This window comes from Haemorhous mexicanus, chromosome 3, assembly GCF_027477595.1.
Source record: "Haemorhous mexicanus isolate bHaeMex1 chromosome 3, bHaeMex1.pri, whole genome shotgun sequence".
NCBI lineage: Eukaryota > Metazoa > Chordata > Aves > Passeriformes > Fringillidae > Haemorhous > Haemorhous mexicanus.
Window position 1 is genome coordinate 112,963,047 of NC_082343.1, and position 16,944 is coordinate 112,979,990.

At 35.7% G+C, this 16,944-nt stretch overlaps 1 protein-coding gene across 7 annotated transcripts in view; it reads left to right on the forward strand.

Annotated features, from left to right (window-relative positions):
* Positions 1-16,944, forward strand: part of SUPT3H (SPT3 homolog, SAGA and STAGA complex component) — a 255,443-nt gene that overhangs the window by 13,887 nt on the left and 224,612 nt on the right. Inside the window, exon 1 of one of the 7 annotated variants that reach the window (XM_059843070.1) lies at positions 15,383-15,620. The exons of the other annotated variants lie outside the window; for them this stretch is intronic. The gene's annotated coding sequence lies outside the window, so the exon portion shown is untranslated. Of the gene's footprint in view, positions 1-15,382; positions 15,621-16,944 lie in introns of those variants that run through there. 7 annotated transcript variants of the gene reach the window in all.

Here is a 16,944-nt window from a genome sequence, read left to right on the forward strand (position 1 = left end):
AATTACTGCTCCTAATTGATTGTGGCTTTTCAGACAGTGAAAATATGTTCAGGTATATCAAATGCAGTTCCTACTCAACTTCCTCCAGCTTGTAGCTTACACTCACCTCTGTTAAACTTCTGTGATGTGTTAGTGTGTAATAGAGTTACTAATAAATTCTTCATATTCCCTTTTTCTTTATGAATATATTAATATATTTTTCAATTTTTTTGACATTCAGCAAATTGTGGGAGGGACTTGGTAAGAACTGGGGCCAGTTCTTAAATTTTTAGTTTATTAAGACTCTTTGAACCTGTCTCCCTGACTCTTGGGATATTTAGATGATCCCTGTTATTAAAGCATTTGAATGGTTATGTAATATTGTGAATAATACTTCATATTTTATACTGGATAGTAAATAGTGGTTCTAGACATCTGGTCACTCAAGGAGTATCTAGAATAAATGTATTTTTATTTCAGGCTTGCAAACACTGTACGGTATTTTTTTTTTTCCTTATATAAGACATGACCTATAAAATATGCTATTTATTACCTGTTGCAGCCTTGCAAACTTGTCAATCAAATAAATTGTCTTTAGGGGTTTTACTTATTTAGCATTTCTCATCCATTCTGAGATGACAACATCTTAGGGAATATCATTCCAAATTTTTGAATGTGCAATGAAATAACAGGAAGCTTGGCCTCTGAACTGATGTGTCCTCCCGCCAATGTATTTGGATAACATTTGCTGACTTGAGTTGGATTACAGTTTGTTCACCACTGAATCCCTGGAAGATGTCATTGATTTCTTCTAGTGTCTGATGCTAAATTTATTTTCATATGCAGAAATGAAAATTCTATTTGATAACAATAGTTCTTACGTATGGTAAAACAGTGTTTTCTTATAAGTTAGGAAGTTCAGGGAACTTGTTGCTCAGTGCTGAAGAAATGCCCACTCCGTGTAGCAGTAAAGAAATGCTGTGATTCAAGAGATGTGCTTTGCTAGACTGGTTTGTGTTTGTGTATTTATCCAGTTTTGAATACCATAATCACCCAAATACTTCCAGTTACTCACATTACATGCTAAAAAAAAAAAAAAGATACGCAATATGCATTTTAGGCTGTTTACAGGACCATTGAACATTTTACCCAAAGGGTTTCACTATGTGACTTAATAAGAGGGCTTTTAAAATACATTCTCTGATTTCTAGATACTGTACAAAATCTTTGCCATTCTTGCTAGCTATTAAGGTCAGCTGGCTACTGGGTTTTTGACAAACATCTAATTTTGTTATCTAATCTTCAAAACACAAATGCCTTTCTTGCATCTCTTTGTGAGAGTGGGTTTTATTGCTGCAAGTACAGTTTACATTTGTTAAAACTATGCCCTTGATTATTTTGTGGTTTTATTATTTTATTTTTCTATTATATTTCTAAGTGTGTCAGCCTTACTCATCCTGTGAGGCAGTTACAAATGTGGGAACTGTCATTTGCCTCATGCCAGGTTCCTCATAAGGTTTCACCTCATGCCAGGTTCAGTTCTTCCCCACGAAAAAGTTTTTAGAGTGTTGGCTTTCCTATGTCTTAGGTTTCATGGAATGCTGAGCTCATGCAGACCTTGATTCTATTTGAAACAAGTAAATGATTATAGGGACTAGGAAGTTATGCTGAATAGACAGTCTAGATGATTGTTTTTAATAAAATAGTCCAGAATTTATCTAGCATAAAACAAGCATGTGCTTGAGCTGAATGTTAGTAATTATTTATTATATCACACTGTATGATGAGATGTGGTGGTATTTGCACTGCCCTTCTGTGACTGATACCTTATGGCTTCTTTTGGTTGTTTGTTTATCCATCTTTGCTTTAAAGTTGATCAGCAAAATCATCTGACTTTGGATAGTTCGTTTGGCATGATGGTGGAAGAAAACATCAGTAATGACCTGGCTGAGGGAGCGCTTTGGTTAACCAAACTGTAATTTGGGACTGTAAAGAATTTCTTTATTCTGTCCCATACTTGTTTACCATATTTGAACCCAGAATTTGTGCTGAGATTGCACTGTTTAAAAATAACCAGTTTAGCCTATTGAGCTGAAGCCCTTCCCTGCAAACACGCAGGGAGCACTTTCCCCCTTGGGTAGAGATGGTGGAAGGGCAGTGGCAGCAGATGTTTTACGTGGTTATCAGATTGTGTGTGGCTGTTCCTATCTACCTCATTAAATACATGAGGCAAGAGTGGTATGAGATAGAAAACTAGGGCCAGAACTAAGTTTTCCTTTTATAGGTAGGATGAAATACAGGAAGGAAATTCATTAGAGAGAAATTACTACAGCTTTTTCTGATGCGGATGTGGTATTTTGAAGCTTTTAAAGGCAGAGACTCTTCTTTTCACAGCACTTAGCTCAACAGGATTTTGCTGAGGAGGCCTGATAGGGTTTGCAGAACTGTTAATAAAAGATGTAAGAGCTGAAATGGAGTGAGTTTCAGAAAAGCTATTTGGAAATTCATTTTTCAGGCTTCCACATTTCTGCACTGCATTTAAAGTGTAGTTATTTTAGACCTCTCTTTTGTAATAGCACAGTTTCATTTTACCTTTTAGTAGCGGAGTTCACTTGAAATACAACCTGAACTTGACCTTATTAGTGTCAAACAGTCTGAAAACCACTCATTTTATCTCTTGCTTCTTTCTCTTTGGTTTTGCTGAGTATCCTGTCCCTATTTATGAAAGAGCAAGAGGTGATGGAGGATCTTAATTAACACATTGAGTAGTACACACAAATAGAGCAAAGAAATTATTGAGTGTCTGTACAGAATTATGAAGGAACGTTTCTGCGAATAATTTAAAAATTACATTTGTACTCAGTCTGAAAAAGAAACACGAGAAGGATGTTTTTATGAGGGAAGACTGGAGATATTAATCTGGGTAACAGCTTTTTCTATAAACAGAATTAGCTGAAGTTTAGCATTAGTCTGGGTTATGTGTGTCTTGTGTTTCTGCTCTACTAGTACTTTATTTTTCTCTTGTCAGTTCAAAGTTAATATGAGTTTTGCAGTTCATTTATGAAATCAGTTTTGCTAAGTATGAGAACAGTTTCTCTAAGTTTACTGTGTCCTCAGCTTTACTCAGTTTATTATGAGTTGCATACAGCTTCTCAAACTTCCTGTGTTTGAAATTTTGTTTTGAATTGAAATATTTTAAGATATATGGTACCAGGATTTTGAGCTTAAATTCCTGAAACTTTCTGGTTTCAGGTTTTGACAGGTTGCTTTAAGGTATCATCTAGTACCTAAGTAAAAGATTATAAAATTTGGAAAACGATTTACCCTACTTGAGTGAAGACATAAATATTGTAGCCAAATACTGATTAAGCCATAAATTAATATGATAATTAAATTCAGCATTTTTAAACTTTTTTTATTTCCCCAGTGTAATAAATTGTAATACATTAGTTCTGGCAGACTGAACCTGAAAATCCAGTTTAGCTTTAACTGTGACCATAACTGGCAGATGGTGCTGAAATCTTTAAATTGCAGCTTCTTGCATCATTTGCAATCTTTGTCTTAGTCGCATTTAATTTGACACTACCGATTGTATATAGTGTGCAATATTGTTACAGGACAGTATTCATCTATAGAGAACAGCAGCAAGGTGGACATTACAGCTGTGCTTGGCTTTTTCTTTCTTCTGAAGTCATTCTGCCCCATGGAATTATTTCCAGCTGGATTAGGTAATTAATGGAAAGTGTACAGTTTGGATGTCCGTAGGTGACCAGAGTTAGAAGGAGGAAAGTGCCGGTTGCTGCATGTCCCAGGTGACTGACTCTGAGCGACTTCCCTGTAGGAGCTATTTCTGGCTCATTCAGCTCTCAGCTCTGTGGCATTGGAGGCCACTGCTTGTCTTTTTAATTATTATTATTTTATTTTTTTTTTTTACTTTTTTTCCTAAAGCACAAAAGCTGTATTATCCTCCCCAGATTTTGCTGGAGTGGTGCTGAAGTCTGTTCCCCTGGTACGTGTCCATCTCTTCAGAGGTGCCTGACAGCCCTGAGCAGTTACAGAAATGTGCTTGTTTTTCTCTATCATTGTGAGTTCAGCATAGTAATTTAGACTATGACGTTCTCCCTAAATTGGTCTGGAAGTTGATTAGTTTATTCTTGGATCCATCCCACACTGGCTCTGGGACTTAAAATGAACCAGCTAAATAATGATAGATGGAATATTTATCCTCCTGCATAGATTCTAGTACTTTGAGTACATAACACCATCCATTTTTTAAAATGTAAATGTATAAATGGCTTTATTGTACTTTTCATCTGGTCAATCTTACTCTATTATTTGACTTTGTTACATGTATAAGAGATATGAAAAAAAATCTATATAGTATACTACATATTAAATGTCAGTGTCTCTTTATATGATGTTTAATTTTAAATCCCATAGACCAGTATTTGATCTTTTCGTGTATTCCGGTAGGACCTTTTTTGATGATACATGAAGGCATTGCAGTGATTAGAAAGGAACCCACCTTCCCCTCCACAGCTCCCAGGGCTGTGAAGTAACTGAACAGTGTTTCTTGCAGCCTGACTCCAGAAATGGTAAATAATAATTTCATAGTTGTGATAAAACTGGATGGCAGAAACAGCAATAAGGACAGTGGCAAAGTGGGAAGTGGGTGGAGAAAGGACAGGAAAGAGAGTGGTTTAATGATATGTGCTAATTTATTATGCAAAATAATGTTGGTCATTTCTTTAAGATGTTAACAATGACCTGGTTTTAGTTTTAAAAAACACTACCAAAGACATGTAGTTTGTGATTAAAGCTCTTTTTGCTTTTGTAGAAAATGCTGAGCAAACAACTTATTTGCTCTCTTGACTTGGTGGCTTCTTTTGCTTCTTCAGTTTTTGGACAAAAAGCTCTCAGGACTTTCTGGTGTTAAAAAGCAGCAGCTTCTGACCTAATGTACCCTTCTCTGAATGATAATGTTTCTTTGTTACTTATTTTTAGCTCAGATTGTTTTTCTCCCCTTTCCCCCAACATGATTTGTACAACCTTTACAAAATTGAGTAGTTGTGGTTTTGAATCATCCTCCGTTTCTAGACTGAATGAGTATTTCTGAAGAAGCACAGGATTGCTTGTGAGTGGGCCTTTTTCTTACTTAAAAAGGCAACAGCCATGACAGTTTTACCCCCTGAAAAAAAGCAGAAAATCTATAGACCCTTAATAGACTGCATTGTGACCCTGGAAAGGACAGCGTGTTAAGTACTTAATTTTGTACCAATGGTATATTGCTAGCAGATGTCCTTTGTTTTGTTTTTACTATGATTCAGAGCCATTTGGATAAAACATTTTGAGGGAGTATATTTTGATCCTGAAATAAAGTATGACTATCCATTTAGAAACTACAGTAATACTTCATTGTGTATCAGTCTATATTTGACTCCTTGTTTGGGTTTAAAGCCTTTAGCATATCAAGTACAAGTCTAAGTACTGTTATCTTGCTGTGCTTTTGGTGAAGCACAGCAAGATAGCATGAACAGTTGGTGTGTAAATACTGATTTTAAAAAAGCCTTACAGGAATAAATTTGAATTCCACAAAGTATAAATAAATGTGTTTGGCTCTTTTAAGTGTGGGAGAAAGCTAATGAATTTGATGGCAAATTATTTTTTTCCTATTAAAGTAGTTAATACTTTTGTATTGAAAAAGATCTGTGTTAATTCTGCAAATAAGGCAGCTCCCTTCTAAACAAATCTTGTTGCTTTTATATTCTGAGTTACTCACAGGCAATCAATAATCTGAGGGGTCAGCTTGTGCTGCTTATGTTGTATGGATTTTCATTTAAATGGGTAAATATACACTCATTCCCAGTGCCTTGCCAGTATTCCTGCACCAGTTAAATAATAATCTCATCAAATGGAATCATAGAAAAATTAAGGTTGGAAGGGATGTCTGGAGGTCATTTGGTCCAACCTATCAGATTCAAACATTAGGTCTCATTGCTCCACAACTATGTGAGAGAAATACACTTTTATTTTATAGTCTTCCTGGTTTAACTGCTATAGCTACAGTAGTAGACTGCTTTTTTCAATATAGCCAAGCTACTGTAATTATTCTGGAAATACTTTTAAATGTAGACTAGACTTTAATATTAAACAGCGTCTAAAATTACTAAATAAAATTAGATTTTGATTTTCTGGGAAGTCCCTTTCACTAGCCAAGTTAAGAGGAGAAAATGCATAGTCTTTATGGAAGGTATGTATCAATGTGGTTTAATATGTGACTCTGTACCTATGACTACTTTTTCTGTTAGACTGCAAAGCTCCTGCTATTATGCATTTAAAAATGTAGACATTGGAATAATTCTGCATATTTCCCTGAAAAAATACAATGTAATGTTAAATACCTCCTCACCTTCTTCTCCCTACAAACACTCTTTTATCTGTTTCTAATTTTTTGGAGAACCTGCGAAAAAGGAGGGATAATTATTATTGTCCTTTGTTTTGTTTTTACTACAGTCGTGCTTCTCAGTTATGGTAAAATGTTTTGTGTTACTTTTAAAACCAGAGTATGTTTTATATGGCTACTATAGTGCTAAAGGTTACTATGAAAGAATTTTTTAAAGTAAGGAGTTTGAGCAAACCTGGAGACTTGATAAAGTATTGGAAAGGATGAAAAAATATCCCTCTATTTCTCTTGGTTTTTTTAGAAAAACAAGGTATTAATGTTTTCTTTAAAATAAATTTTGTCTATTTCTTTCTCTGCATGTGTATATGTAGGCTTACATACAAGCATAGCACTTTGCTAATTTCCAGTTCATATGAATCTACTTGGCTATCTGGGAAGAAACATGGGAATAAATGTTAAGAGGCAGGAAGAGGATAGTCTGTGGAAATACATTTTCTTAACATCCTTTTACTCCTCTGCTGCTTAGTAACTTCCAATTGAATGTGTATGTGTAGATTTACTACAATCAGATCTTTCTCCTACATTTTCTCTAATAATTTGGTAAGTCAGTTCAATCAGTTACAGTGAAGGCAGACAAATAACTTTGTCTCTTTATTTAGAGTCTCAGTAATTCTAATTTTGCTTTTGATAGATTAGTTTTGGAAATCAACATCTGTGTAGGTCTGAAACACTTAATACAAATAATGCCATTAAAAAGTGCTGTATATAAGTTTGCTTTAAAAACTGTAGAGGTATAAATGCTGATTGTCATTGAATGGGATGTGTTGGGAGAGTTGCAGAAGTTGTGTTGGTCCTGGCCTAGGTCCTTCTAGGTCTGTTTGTGCCGACTGCAATGGAATTACAAGGAAATAGCCCTATGCAGTGAAAACTGAAATCTGCTCAACTGAACCAGCTTTAATACAAGTTAAACAGGGCTCGATGCATATCTGGTGACTTCAAGAGAAATGCTCTGTAGAGGTTGGCAAACTTCTCTATTCTCTGTTTCCCTGTTAAATGCCAGTTTTATTCCTTCAAGAATGAAACTCTCTTTTGGAAAGCAATATATTAAAACAAGCTCTGCCTGTGAGTTTGCACTGGCAGGATCTCCTGCTTTGCCTGCCCAGGTACGCTCACATACTGCTGCAGTTGTGCGCCCAGCGCTGACTTTAAAGTGACAGCTCAGTATCTGTTGTGTCCTGTTATGGTTCAGATGACTGAAAAGATAAGTGATCAAGTTATAGAAGGAGAGATGAAACTCTAGGGGGTTCTTTCTAATGAATTATAGAATTATTTTTGAAAAAGCAGTGCAGTGTTTGAATAATCAAGTAAAGTATTTTTCTGGAGCCAGGATTGCGATGGTAATATTTATCTTTGAATTCTTAAGACAGATAAAAATCAAAAGCCCAAACCACCAGCTATTTTTCTTTAATGTTTAGATTAATCCAGAAAAACAGACCAAAATTTTGAAAATGGCTTGTTTAAACACAGATTGATTGAGCTGTTTAAGGGGCATTTAATTTCTTTCACAAAAAGACTTCTCTCTGTAGCGTCATACAGTTTTAGGGAAAGTTAAGAATTGATTTATCATTATGATCCTTTTGAAACAGGGAAGTTGTAACACTATTTTGTAAATTGCAAATTAAGGCCCTGGGCAGAAACTTCTGGACATCATTTAGTTTTAAATGGAGCCCTTTGTCTTCTCATCTGTTTTAATAAAGCTTTTCTAGTCTGATTGAAGTAGGTGATAGTGAAATGTGTTTGCTATCTGTAAGGACGTCTGATTTTTCTGTTGGCAATGCTGTTTCCTCCGTTCACACACAAGTGAAGATAGTTGTCTTAATAAACATAAAGTAGGAATTAGACTTTTTTTTTCTATCATCCTTTGCTATATGTTGGCTTGCCATGTGGCTTTCCATGTGTGCCACATGTTTCTTGTATAAGCATCTACTATTAAACACAAGTGTTGGTAGCTCTATCACTAACAGTTCACATGCCCTACACTGAAAAGCCAACATCCTCTCCAGCTGATGAGAGCTGTTGCTGCTATTTTGGTAGTCTTTTGTTGCTTTAAATGTGGGGTGATGAAAGCATGAAGAACAGCTGCTCCTACTTTAATCCTATAAGAGAGGTAATATTCATGTGTTTTTATTTGTGGTTGGTGAAAGACTCATTTCTTTCTTGTTGCAGCTGAAGACAAAGATGTTGGGGATATTTCAGTGCTGATTATAAGAATATAGCTACCACTCCTGGAGTTGAGAAATTCAAAAAGTAGTCCACCTATTATGGTCAAGGGTGGAGAAAAATTTATTGCGGTGAGTTTTAAACTTCAAAAAGCTTTCAGTGTGTTTGGACTGAAGGAATAGGTGTCAGCACACTTTTAAACCGCTGCAGTTCAGGTTTTGCCTGGTACAGTAGTTACAATTTAAATTACTGAAGTTATTCTGATATGCTTGCTTATAATTAATGTAACAACATATATATGTAGTCTTTATCTTTTGCCAAATGGAAAGGTCAAAACATTTTTTTCATAAGGTTAACCATGAATTTCACCAGTATGTCTCAGGTCTGGTCTCTTGAGACTTTTGGTAGAAGGAACTATGTGACTTCATATCTTCTTAGACTTAGGACTTGACATGATCTTGGATTAAGAGTGTGATTCACTTCTATGTCTAGGTCAGGACCTCTACCCTTAAGTCACTCACTTGATTTATCATCCAAAGTAAGGTGGCCTAAATTCAAATCTACTTAGGGTTGAAATACTAGAAAGCAATTTATCTGTAAAGGTGTCAGTTTTCAGAAATCTGAGCTACTTTGTGAACATTTTTAAGGGATAGTCCTCTATCAAAGATGAAGCACACTTTTTTTAGGAGTTTTTAAATTTATTTGAACCAGAAAAAACCACTTTACAGCAATGACCATTAGTTGAGTCTTGTAGCCACTTTTGACATCTGACTGTAAAAAAAACTAGCCATAAACATGACTTACCTAGTTAGTTAAACTGACAGTTTAGTTGCTTTGTTACTGAAGCAGCACTGAGCCTACCAGGTAATTCAGTTGAGGTTTTGAATTTTCTTATTTAGTCAAAATATTAGTGTATTCTTACAACTAGCATGTGCAATTTTTAATGTTTTAAATTTTTCTTTGCCTGTACTTTATTTTGTGTAATCAACATTTGTCAGCTCTAAATCTTGACTGAAGTTATCTATCAGACATTTAAATATTACTCTCAAGAAGAAAAAAAAATAGTGGAACTGATTCCTATTCTTGTTTGACTTGTTTGAAAACTAATGGTTCAACTCAGACTTGGGTCTTTTCCAACCTAAATGCTTCTATGATTCTATGACTTTTTTTGTTGCAATTGCAAATAAAAAACAAATTGTTACCGAATTCAGTAATAGAAACTGGAAGCATTTTATATATACTTTACATGGTGAGAACACAGTGTCAGCAGATTATTTGGATTATTTCAGATTTTGAAAAGGATAATAGCACTGACTTTGCTGGGAATGAGATACAAATAACTATGCATGTACTTAAGCATTTTGCTGCATTAAGGCCCCTTTCTTTATAAATAAAACCTGTCACTGAAGCCTAGAGATAACAAGACTCATACTTGTTATTGCCAGATTTTGGGCATGCAGACAGATTCCCTGTAGATAAACTGAGATGTGAGCTTGTACTGCTTTGTTTGCTCTGTCACACTTGGATTTATACCTGCTTTTTCCCATACTAAATGGGAAGTTGTTCATTCCTTTTTCATTCAAGGATATTACAACCAATTGAATGAATGTGCACCTAAACACATTGCTCACAGCAGCCTGAGTCACTGCAAGGTTTCCATCCTACATTTTCATGTGGGAAGTTGATTATGTACCAAAGCCCTTACCTTTATCAGTGAGTGTTATTTGTTAGTCACTGAATACAAGAGGTGTATGACTTGGTGGGAACTAAAAGAATCCGTTTATTCCTGTCTGAGTCGCTGAGGCAGGATTCTGTTCTACCGAAACCTTCCTGACAGCCAGCTATCTCATCTGTTCCAAAATCTCTAATGAAGGAGATTTTTGGGTGATTTTCACCGAACTTCGTTTTTGGATAGTTACTCCTTTGTTTCTTTAGAGAAATGATGGCTATAAAAAATTACTTCGTGTTGTACAAGACTGTAAACAGAGTAGGACCAATGAGTGACTCTGGATATAATGTAAAATTAGATTGGATGTGGAGGATGTATTTTCTCAATTCATAATAGTTTAAAAGAAAAAAGTAAATATCTGAAGACACAAACGGGCTTTGGCTGATACATAGTTAGAGACCCAACAGGCACCCAGATAATCCAAGATGGGAGCTTCTGTTGTGGCATACATGCCATAGCTGAAATCTGACATGGAATAGTGAACTCCTTTATTTCTGATTTGTTTTTGTCTTTTACCACAATACTGAGGAAGGAGCAGTTGGTCACCATTCACTTTACAGTGATTTATTCAGTTCCTTCAACCTTTTCACATTGATCATTTGTTTCTAAAACTGTTGCGAACATCTTCTCTGCCAAAAATTCTGTGTTTTTTAATTTTGCACCCCCTCCACTGACCTTCTCCCTTGAAAGGTAGTGTCCAACAGGGAAAAAAAAAAGTTCTTTTTGAGCTCTCATCAAGATAGGCAGAAACTGTCTACCTATTTCTGTGTATGGCAGGCCTGATAGTGTCTGTGAGAATGAACTGAACACCTGCCACCAGCTTGATCTGTAAGTATTCTTAATTAATCAATTTTGGTTGTTTTTTTTTCACCTTGCTACACTGCATCCTCATGGGTTGGCTATTTCAGCCTGTTCAGTCTCAGGTCTGGCAGTGGTTTCAGTAAGGAGCGTAGATGTATCAGGACCAGACAAAGGACAATACCATGCATACCATGTAAGCTCTACTTTTCAGAAGCTGGCTGAGAAAGAACACAGTGATCAGCTCTTTTTGTTCAGGATCCTGTATGGTGCTGTTGCTATAACCAAGGCAGTTGGTGAGGTTTTTTAAATGCTTTGAATTTTTTTAAATTTTTAGTTGCGGCCAAAACCAGTTTTCTAGTTGAAATACCTTTAAGTTCCAACCCAAAATAGGGAGCAACTATATTTGGTGATGGCACAATTGTTAGCATTGCTTTTTTTCAGATTTAAAATATGCTTACACAAAGAAAATGGAAGCGTTTTGCTGACAATATTTGCTAAGCATTTTCTCAGCAAGAACCAAAATTACCAAGTCCTGATGTTGTGAGTCATAAGTATGACTTTTTAATATTTATTTTTTTAAGAACAGTCTTCTCAATTATACATCAAAATAAGTTAACCTTGGAGACAACTTTACTTTGGGGCTAGAATAAACACATACTCAGCAAGACTGAACTGATGATGCTGTTTGTAAACGTTCTGCTGTTGTGACTAATCTGTGTTGTCTTATAAAGGTCACACCTACGGATCAGTATTTTGTGGTAGGCACTGAACAAATGTATGACAAAACCATAATCTTCAGAATTCCTGTGAAAGAAGTGAGGGATTCAAGGTTTTTTCTTAAGATGTCTATGATTTTCAAGTGGCTCTTGCTTCCATGTGGGGCCAGGAACTTTAAAAGCCATACTAGATAACCATTGCCATGTAAAAATTAGACAGTTGCAAAATTTTTAGTAAGGTGCTCATATTCTTTTTGATGATTTTTGAAAGTAGAAGAATCATATCTATGATCATTACAAGAGCTTTGGGTGAGTTTGCAATCAGCTTCTTGTGGGAGCTGTGCCCTGTTCTATCAGAAAATGGATGAAATAGTGGGACAGTAGACAAGCGTGGTGATGCTGAGAAGCACCCTTGAAAGAGAAGACCAATGGCCAAGAACTGGCATTTGAAAATGGGATCAGACCTATGTTCCATATTTTCAATACCTGAGACTGAGAGGATCAGAAGCATGAGAGATGAATGGCAGAGTGCTAAAAGACAAGTTTGCCAGAGTCAAATATTTGGCTGTGAAATGACATTCTCCTACTTCTTTTACCTTTACAAAATGTATGAGAATCTTTAAGCCAAACAAATTTACAAGGAAGTGTGGAAGAAGCATTAGAATTGCCATGGAAACAAGCTGTGTTACATGAATTACATTGACAAAACGTGTGCATTGCCTGAGCCTTAGTGCTCCTGCCACCCCTGAGCCTCTGTGTGTGTTATCAAGGACAAGTATTTTCTGATGCTCCTCTCTTTGATGCATAATCCCAGTCAAAACTACCTTTTCCTATGTGTTCAGTTTTCCTGCTGGAGTCCCTTATGAAACAGTCTTGCAAAATATGTTCCCAGAGGCTGCTATCTCCTGACTTTGTTTTCCTTTATTCCAAACACTGAAATCAAGTTAGAGGTTCCTGAAGTATCACAGTTTCTTCTCTAATAGCATGCAGACTGGAGTAGTCAAGTTTGCTGCTTTTTACAGATGTATATGGATATATGCTTGTGTATATATAAAACTGTAATGAAGTGAAAATCTGGAGGCAATTTTTCTGTGGCAGACCTGTGTAGACAGAGTTACTCAGAGAGCTGCCACGGAGGGCAGCGCTCCTGAGGTGAACGTGCACAAGTTCTGTTCCATCGGAACAGAGCGAAAGGTTCCCTGTGTGAGTTCTTGGAAAAGCTGTGGATCTCCCCTGCTAGGACACTTGTTAGTAGTCAGGAAAGCAAAGGGTTTACAGGTTAAGAATATGAGGTAAGTTTTCCACCATCTGACCTTTCTCACATGCTAGGACAGAGCAGCTTTTCTGTAGCATCAAAAGATGTTATTGTTTGTTAGAATAACTCCACTAATAAACCCTCTTGTACAAATGTATCTATTATGTTATAAAAAGAAGTGTGCTACTATAAGCAGTTGTGTTGGTGTAACTGCATTTAGCTGGGCCTTCTTCCATCATCACTGTCTGTAAAAATTTGCATTTCTAACATACTGCACTGCTTTTCAGCATTACCTGGGTCCTTCCTTTAGGTGCACACAGAAGCTACTGACAATAGTTCTGTAAGGTGCCAGTGGAAGAGGAATACAGCTCTGGGCACTAGGTTAGTTACAAAGATGTTGGGATGTGTATCGTCCAACAGGGTTTTTTTTTTATTATTCTAGAATCTGTAAGTTTTTGTGTTTTCCTCTTGCTCCATGAACTGTTATTCTACATGTAATGAAGCTGAGATCAAGTAAGTATGATCTGACATGCATCAGTGAACTTTCTGGGATCTAGTCTGGAGTTATTAATTATTTATGGATATTGTCCCTGATCTATGTGTGGTCACCGCTTGAATGCTCTCAGGCATAGTAGTACAAAGCATACCATAGTAGTACAAAGCAAACTGGGTTTGCATGAATGCAGGCACTTACCTGCTCAGTTCATCATGTGCACCGTGAATGAAAGTAGAACTACTCTGCCCTTGGAGAAATCACTGCTGCACCTCACATTAAAAGCTTGATTTCATCTGGTTAAGGAAGTGTAAGGCTCATGCCAGGGGATATTTTATGTGTGGTTGTTGTGTGTTTTGGATATGGATTAATCTTTAGAATATTTCTTAAAAAAAGTGGATGAAGAAACAAACAGTGATGTAAAACTTTGCAATCAAATTAATGATGTAATAATCAAAAGCCAAACTCTTATTGAGAAGACACAAAACCACTCTGTGAGAATTGGCCGATACATGTTTTTTCCATATGCCATACATTTATTACAGTTCACAGCTTTGATACTAGTACTTTTTGTGCTAAGTTGTCCACCTTAGTCCTTCTCACAAAAGTATTGTTTTTTTTCTCTTTGTAGGATTGATTCATATTTTTTTTGTAGATGAGGGAGTGTATCAGTGATGTCTAGACATTGCTGTTTCCAGAAAAAATGTGGAACTGAATTTTCCTAAACTTGGTGATTTGTGTTACAGCGTATTGCCTACTGAAACTGTGCCTGGCCGGGGTTCTTGCTGTTGTGAAGAATAACATACTAGAATTTCATGCTAGAAGCTATTTCTGTTTGTTTCTGCTTGAGTTTTGTTTTTTTGTTTGTTTTTTTCTTTTTTAACCAAACTCCTCTCACATAATTTTCTTTATGAGGAGTGTAATAAATGTGTTTTGTAATATAAATATATTTGCTGTTGTTTGACTGACTCTTCAGTCACTGTATTCACTTCTTCTTTACACTGAAGTTTACCATAATAAGCAGCTCGGAACAGTTTACTTTCTGAAAAACAAGTGACTCCTGGTAATGCTCAAGTGTGGTTTGTAACATTCCAGAACTAGCAAATACTAAAATACACTATATTTTCCAACCTGAGCTTCAAAATAATAGAATATGGATCTGGCATTGAAAAATACTGGTTTGATAGGTGTATGAAATAGATTTCTGATGAAGAGGGAATTTGAGAAATACTTCTTTAAGAATTCTAGTGAGATACACAAACCACCTTCTGTAAGCTCTCTGAACATAACTAACATGCTGCTCAGTTTATTCAAAAAAGGACTGTAAATTCTGGAAGTTTTAACTTGATATGTTTGCAGGTAACATGATTGATGTGTAACTCTAGAATGAAAGGAGTATTTAGAGTCTTGGCTATCAGTTCACCAGTTCTTATTTCTTAAACAAAGACAGGTCAGATATTAGTCTTGTCCTCTGTGTTAGTTTCTGGCTTCATCCTATGAATACAGACATATGTAAACTCAGAAAACATCCTAACACTTGAATGTTTATTGATTACTAATTTGGGAAAAACAGAATAGTGGAGGGGGGCTAGCCTATGTCACAAGATTTTTTTTTTTCATAGCTTCTCAGAGGTATATCATATTATAAATGCATTAGAAATGTTTTGCTCTGAGGATATGTAGCATTCCTATAAAGGTTAAATCAATAAAAATGATTTGGCCACATTCCTAAGCATGGCTAGAACAGGTAGCCCGTTGTTTAAGGTACCCTTGAATTTCTGGATCAGATTATTATGGTGCAGCAAAAAGGCTTACTAAAGGCTTCTTACTGTCTGCAGACGTTCTGTGTTTCTATGTGAAGATATCGTCAGCCTAAAAAAACCTTCAGATTTTCTTTGCTACTGAAAAAAAAGAGCATTTTTATGTGTAGAGGTCTCAAATGTTGTGCTGTGTGTGCTGTAAGTTTTAAAGGAAGTTTTGCAACAAGAAGGGGTGAAGACACGTCAGTAATTGGTAACAACCAGGTATGTAAAGAAGAGAAAGAGACATCTTTTAAATCAGTGTTAAGACTAGTAAAATTGCTGCCCATTTAAGTATCTTTTTTAGTTTGTTTAGATTATTTTTCTTTTATGCATATCTGCTGAAGGGGAATAGCCATTATATGATGTATATTTACTGTATCTAGCCAGTTCAGTAAGAGAGTCAGATTATGAAATGTAATGGTAGAAGACTTCAAACTGTTACTTCAAATTTGTCTAACTTTATACAAAGCTGATAAAAATTTAGTAGCTATTAAATAGTGTTTATTCCATACATCTGGTTGATTTAGTAGACAGAGCTGAAGTCTAACAGGAGACTGCTTTTATAGATATAGTGCATTTTAAAATCTTTCAGGCACGTTGAAGAGCTACTGTATATTATTGTTACAGGGCAGATTTGTGTCTTACGGTGAGTGCATGTGCTATGCATCTATGCTCCTGACATTTTTATATAGGTTTTATGGAGCACAAGCTTACTGTAAGAACATGTCACTAAGATTAGAGTTCAGATTCTTACAGGTATTTTAAATTTATTTCTCAGTCTCACTGTGCCCTTTAAGAATGCTGGAGCTAGAACCAGTGCCTTTTTATCTTTGCTTCTTCCTTTTTAATATTTTTTTTAAACTGCACAAGAGATTATATTATTTTTGAATTATATCATAAAATGTGAAATTGTGAAGAGTAACTCTGATGATAAAGCACAGAGCTGACACTACTGGTAACTGGGACTTTATGTTTCAAGATGTTTTTCAGTTGTGAAAATTTGATCAGTGAATTAACCGCACATCCGGCTACACACATCTTTGATCGGAATTGGAACATTCCAGCTCGTGTGTGTGTCTATGTGAGCTGGCTCCCTCAAATAGATTTTACACATGTGCACTACACATGTGCCTTGAAATTAGTTAGTAAATTAATATTATAATTCAAAGTAATAAAATTACACTTTTTCAAGCCTTCTTTTTGTACTTAATGAATATTATTATAATTAATCTTTTTATCTGGGCAAGCTCAAGTCTTCATTTCTTTTAAGATGGATTAATACACAGTTAGCTCAGCTGTAATTAAGATTTTGCTTTTGCTTTTAAAGTTAATATTACATTTTACTCTAATGAGCATAGAACTCCAAATTATTACAAGGTCATGACTGAGTTAATTACCATCCAGAATAACAGAGCATGATTTTAGCTCCTATTCCTGAAATGCTCTGAAATTAAAAGTTGTTCTAGCATTTGCATATGCAATGCACAGTGGTGCACTAGAATGAAACTGTTCTAGCTCCGGTATGAAAATGATTTGTACTGTGGAA